The 7,207-nt window shown below is 30.4% G+C and overlaps 1 pseudogene; it reads left to right on the plus strand.

Annotated features, from left to right (window-relative positions):
* LOC108769839 (nardilysin-like) overlaps positions 1 to 5,328 on the plus strand; it is a 9,356-nt pseudogene extending 4,028 nt beyond the window's left edge.
* The last annotated feature ends 1,879 nt before the right edge of the window (positions 5,329 to 7,207 follow it).

Consider the following 7,207-nt stretch of genomic DNA (forward strand, 5'->3'; position numbering starts at 1 on the left):
CCGTTATATCAGATCATCGCATGAATTCAAACCACAATTTTAAATGGAATGAAGTCGAAATTTTGGACAAAGAGGCTTCTTATAATAAAAGACTAATATCTGAAATGATACATATAAAAATGCAAAGACAAGGCATTAATAGACAAAATGATACGGAAGCTTTACCAGAATCATACCTACAGATAATAGAATCATTTTCCCAGTCATGATCACGTCCCCCTCTTAACTATTCTCCTTCTCTCTCACATATCTCTTTCTTCCAATACATTTTTCTCCCCTCCATGTTTTAAAATATGGTCCGTTTAACAATATCTTATATATTTCTTTGAATGTCATAACGACTGAAGGCATTGACGTATTAACAACAAATTTAATTCCGGTCGTTTTTGCTTATAATTGTTTCGAAAAAATTTTATTGTAATTTGTGAAAGGGACCATCAATATGAAGGTATTTTATTTATTGTACTAAATGAAATGTTTTTATATAATATCTCTGTGATTGGTGTATATTTTAATTGTAATTAATTTTATAAAGCAATATCTATATGAGATATTATATCTACTACAATTTGCAACTATATTACAGAAACAATATGTATGGTTACAACAAATGAACTTTCGATATCTGAATTTCTCAAGATCTGACGAACATTCATTTTTATGGAATACTACAGTGTGATCCGGATATATTACATGCGATCAAATTCTTTGTTTTCTTCGAATCAACGAATTATTTTTGTATTAAAACATTGAGAATGACCCGATCGAGGTTGAAACGTATGATATCATATATATATTTTTACATTTCCTTTATTATTCTGTTTTTACTTGTTGCGACTAATTATATGCTTAACTTTCGTTAATATATTTATATTTTTACCATTACCAACGTTATATTTTAATTTTTGGCTCGTAGCCCTCTAATGTGACAGTAATTTAAATATTATTGTATTTGTAGGAAAACGAGTTTAATGAATTTATCAGTCTCCATGGTGGCACTACTGATGGCGCAACGGATTGCGAGCATACAAGATTTTACTTTGATATCTCAGAAAAACACTTGTTTGCAGCTCTCGATCGTTTTGTTCAATTTTTTATTGAACCCTTGATGGAGAAAGATGTTATCACGAGGGAGCGAGAGGTCATAAAAAGAGGTATGTAAATCATAACAGTAATGTTGTTGCTAAACTTGCGGTTTTTTAATGTTCCATGTTCACATAGAGTTTCAATGGGGTTTATATTGCGACAAAAATAGAAAAAAACAAATATTGTCTCTTATTGCTCGAACTGGTCATCCACCCAGTAAGTTTCTTCGATGCACTTCAATACACAATGATATAGATGATGACAAGTTATACGAAGAGCTGCACAAATTCAGAAAGCGCCATTATAGCGCTCACAGAATGATGTTAGCTATACAGGTAATTATTATGTGTTAAAATTGCGATGAACAATTGCTTTCTTATTAAATATAGTTAATTCATAACATGATACGTACACATCCATTTATAGGCGAGGTTACCGTTAGATACATTGAAAACGTATGTTACAACCTGCTTTGGTAATATACCAAGTAATAGGCTGCCTTCCGATGATTTTACCGAATTTAAAGAAGGCGTTTCTTTTGATACAGACGCTTTCAAAAAAATGTATAAAGTTAAACCCGTCAAACACATCAGCCAAGTATATAACTTAGACACACATATTCAGAAAAAGCTGTGTGTACTGAAATGCATATAAAAATAAAATTTATCTTTTACAGCTACATGTAACATGGGCGTTGCCTTCAATACTTGATTTGTACAGAAGTAAACCATATAAATATATTTCATCGATTATTGAACATAAAGGAAATGGATCTTTAACTAGTTATCTACGTAAAAAAATGTGGGCCCTTGATTTGTTCTGTGGTAACTGTGATAATGATAATAGTTTCAAATACAACTCTATGTATGCTTTATTCGAGATTATAGTAGAACTCACCCATGAGGGACTAAAACATCAGCAAGACATTCTAAAAGCAATATTTTCTTTTATAAAATTAATAAAAAGGATGGGTCCACAAGAAAGTTATTATAATGAGATTTATAAGATTGGAAACGATAGTTTTAGGTAATTCAATTTAGGAATAAATTGATATGTAGAAAAAAAATACTATTAAAATACATAAGATATACTTATACTTCAGAGCTTTTTTAGATATTCTATTAAGCATGATGTGTTTGATTTATGTAAGCGTATGCATTTCTATACGTCGCGTGATTATATAACTGGAAAGCATAATTATTTGGAGTATAACCCAGAAGCTATATAAAAATGTTTGGATCTTTTGGTGCCAGAGACGGCGAATATCATGGTTTTCAACAATGATTTATTATTAAATATAGTCGAGCCGTATTTCAAAATTAATTATACACATATCACGTTACGAAAGGATTGGAAATTTATCGAGCCATTGCCTTATTTTTGTTTACCATTACGCAATGAATTTCTTACCAATAATTTCTCTACCATACCGGTATCAGCAGAAACTTCGAAATATCCTGTAAAAATATACCAAGATCAGATGTCGGAGATTTGGTGTCGCCCAAAGTTTTATTGGCCAATGTGTCATATAAATCTTCATATACTTCCTTCTCAGACACTCCAAACAACAAACAAGTAATAACCTGGACATGTAACAGTTATACTTATACATTTTAGTAGTACTATCACGATTGATCTCTTGATCCTATATATATATATATATATATATATATATATACTATAATGTCTAACTTGTAATTATCACGTGTTATGATTTTTACAAAATAATTTATTATTAAACAAAATTCATATTAATAACGTTTCAGTGCTATTCTCCTGGATATGTACTGCAATATATTAAAATATCTATTGAACGAAAAATTACATCCGGCTATAACGGCTGGATTTGATTATACTATCAATGTCAGTAAGGAAGTTATAGGTATTATAATACAATTGAGCGGGTTTGACGAAAAACTGCCAGTAAGTATACGTTTAAAGCATGTGTTCGCTGATCGAGTTATACATATAATTTGGAAATACATAAATATTTTATTTATATTGCAGACCTTGTTGACGATTATTGCAAAATATATGGTGGATTTAAAAAGACTTGTTTCGAAGGACTTGTTTGAAATTATTAAAATGCATCAGCTCAAGACATACCACACAAATTTGTAAAATCTGAAGAATTCATCGAGTATTATCTGTTTATTATCAAGCATAATTGCATTGTAAAATTCTTATACAACCAGAAAAAACAATTAATGATGAACATTAATTATGATAATTAATTATAATAATTAATTATAATAATTAATGTTATAAAATTATAACTAGAATTATATTTATTACATCTCTTATGTTATTTCCGATTAATAACATATATCGCATATTTTTTTCTTAGGGATATGGAATTATGGATACTAAAGTACCACTATCATTCATACCTTCGCAAGTATAATTATCTACATCAATTTATTAATTTTGAAAACTTCCAAGACTTTGCATCCTCCACCTGGAATAATCTATACTTTCAATGTCTTGTGCAAGGCAACATAACGCAAAACTTTACGATCAATATTATACAACGATTTATCAAAAAAATTAATTGTCGTCCCTTGAAGTACGATAATATGCAACGCCGGCTTTTTGGAGTCACTGAAATACCCCAAGGCACATCTTATTGCAAGTTGAAAAATATTAACCGAACTGATGTAAACTCGGTAGTGACAAATTATTATCAAGTCGGTATTGCTACAATTGAATTATCGGTGTTAATCCAGCTGATGCTCGTAAGTACACTGTTAGAAATTTCTCTCTCCCAATGAATTTTAATTAACATGTAAAGGAAGCATGTGGTTATGCACGAAATTAAATGTAATGAATGATGTAAATAAAAACTAAATTACAGTAGTCTTAAATGTGATGAATGTGTGTATTGAAATTAATGAACACATTATTATAGAAATTAATTTACACGTTAATGAAAAGTACGAGATCTGTAACTGAAAAGTAATTTACGTTAACGACATGTAAGAAACGTAAACGTATGCGTTAAGCGTTAATAGTATTAGGCTTAATTAAAATATTATTAATATTCGTAAATGTAAAAGTACATTAAATTTCATTAATATGTACATTAATAGTTATTTCAATTATGATTAATTAAATGTCATTTATATCCGTAAATGAAAAGTATATTAAAAATTTCATTACACTTAATTTTTCAGTTACTGTAAACTTAAATCTCATTAACATGTGCATTAATAGTCCTTTCAGTTACAGAGAAATTAAACTTCATTCACCAATGTACATTAAAAGTTAATGAAATTTAAGAACATTTCTAACAGTGTATTTAATAATATTGTTTTATATATTTGAATACATGAAATCTTCAATTTTATATTTATTTTTAATAGTAAATAAAATATGAATAACATTTCCGATTACCATGATTGGTTTTATTTGCACATCACATTCATCTGTTAAATAATCATTTTTTAGATGATAATAAAAGAACCGTTAATGAATCATCTACGAACTCAAGAAAAGCTTAGTTATGTTTTGTGCAATCTTAGAGATATCAACGGAATGTTAGGATATTCTATTACTGTTTATACTCAGACAGATAAGTACACAACCGAATATGTTGACCAACTCATTGAGGGATTTCTGAATTCATTCAGAATCATGTTGGAACAGTTTTCAGAAAAGGAATTAGATGATATCAAAGAAGAATTGAGGATTTTAAAGCAACATGACAATGCCGAGATTCTGAAAAACGAAGTTAACAGAAATTGGAGTGAGATCACGAAGGGGCGATATATGTTTGACAGATGTGAAAAGGAAGCGCTTGCAATAGAGTACCTAAATATCAATAAGCTGAGAGAATGGTTTGGAAGGCATACACTGAACGGAAGTAGTTTCAAAAAATTGAGCATATAGTAGGAACTGATCCGAAGGAAATTACTGTCAGTAAGCAGATATTTTTTCTGATCAAATTTTGGTCATTGTCTAAATATTTCTTTTTGTATTATGACATCATTCTTGCCTTCCATTTCTTTTTTATCACATTAAGTTGAAATTGCTAAGATTAAAAATTAAAATTTTTTTATTAATTGTTGTAGATGCAGAAAATTTTAAGGATAATACGTACTTTTTCACGGAATTTATAATTGACGCGATTCACAGTATAAAAGTATTACAGATCATCATATTACTAACGTAAATGATTATAAAAATAATCGCGCCATCTATCCAGATATATATATACCCACACAGCCGTTCAAGTTCCCTTAGAGTCAGTGATGCCAATTTCTAGCGGTTTTCTCAGGGAGTTCATAATGCTGAACTTCCGTGGAGCTTACTTTTTGGATTCAACAAAAAAAGTTCCCTAGGAGTTTATTTCGCTGAGCTCTCGAGAAGCTTATAAAATTCGACAAAATGAACTCCCAGGAAGTTCATAATGCTGAGCTTAGACAAAAAATTTTACGAGCCTTCCTGTGAGCTTAAAAAGAGCTCCCTGCGAACCAAAATAAAGCTCCCAGGGAACTCACAAAAGCGGACATAGGAGTTCCTGGGAAGCTCCGTCTATTTTAAGCTTAAATGAAGCTCACAAAAATTTTATGAGTTCCCGGGGAGTTCCCCGGGAGCTCCCTATGCTGTGTGGATATGTATCTGGTGAGGAGATTAATCCTGTTATTCTTAAAGCGCTTAATAAATAATACTTAAACAATAATAGTATAATGATGATAAAATTATATGAATATTACCGTTTCAAACTTCTTGTTATTTTAATTTATGATATTAATTATAATCGATTTCATAATATTATTATATTGTCCATTTTATTACATTTTACACTTATCCCATGTAGAAATTGAATCTATAGTGGCTGATTAGTCATGCGTTAGTAAAGTTGCGTTATACATCATCACTATTTAGTTTTTCTAAGTAGTGACGAGCTAGTAATGTAACGCTCTTTTTTAGCGACTGTTTAAAAAATCAGCTGCCTAGATAAAAAAAGGTTGTAAAGTGATAACATCAGAAAAATCTTTCAAATACTATAGCTGCGTTCGGACAGCGCGCTATCAACGCTATTTGTATCATACTATCCTTGTTTCACGTTTAATGGACGATGAAGATAAGAATAACACAAATAGCGCTAATAGCGTCTCCCCGAACCCAGCTTATGTAGCATCTAGAGTCCCTATAATGAGAGTCGGGACATGAGACCGGAAGGATCTCAAGTAGAACAACAAGTCACGATAACGTCAAAATGACATTAAAATGAATCGGAAATGATTGAAAAATAACTTTTAGTGATCATTTTGGAGTCATTTTGACATCATTTTGATATCATAATGACTTGTTGTTCTGCTTGGGATGCTATTGCTAAGCCCCAACCGGAAACAGCAAATAACGCGCGCGCCATTCAAAGTTTCGGTAATAGTGAAATGTAATAATCACAATATCCGTAATAATTGTTAATTAAATCATGTTGCATGTATACAGATTAGTTTGTCGATTTTAACTCACCATTTTTGTCTGCTGAAAGACGGGCTTCGTAAATTTGACATCGTAAAAAGCCAATTTATAAATCTGAAGTGTGATATATCATGTAATTATAAGTATGTAGATATTTTTTTCTACTTTGCCGAATCCAAGTATATGTACAGCCGACGATATTAATAACCGAACTTTTAGATATGGAGAATAAAATACAAATAATAAAATTCGGAACTTGAAGATGCATACCTCTAACCTTATCTTTACATAGATGTTTGAGGGAAATATATTTTAAGGGAATTATATTTACAGACGATAATCTAAAAAATGATGCTAAATTATCGTAAATGATTACATAACCATACAATGACTACATAATATATTATAAAAATTACAGAAATAAAGTGCATCCTCAAGTTGTAGTTTATATACAAGTTTCTTAAAACAGACTTTCAGCGACTTTGACCAGGAGTAAGTTACATATTTGCAAACAATACAAAGTTTACATTTTAACCAAAAATTAATGGTTGACAGTCCGATTTCGCGTTCGCGCCTTTTTATACTACTACATCATAATGCGGGGTCTACAATAGAAGTCGTAGCAGTCGTAGGGTCTTAAGTCGTAGAAAATTAACCAATCACAGTAGAATATGAGAAGAATAATTGACTA

Source organism: Trachymyrmex cornetzi, unplaced genomic scaffold, assembly GCF_001594075.2.
Source record: "Trachymyrmex cornetzi isolate Tcor2-1 unplaced genomic scaffold, Tcor1.1 scaffold123, whole genome shotgun sequence".
NCBI lineage: Eukaryota > Metazoa > Arthropoda > Insecta > Hymenoptera > Formicidae > Trachymyrmex > Trachymyrmex cornetzi.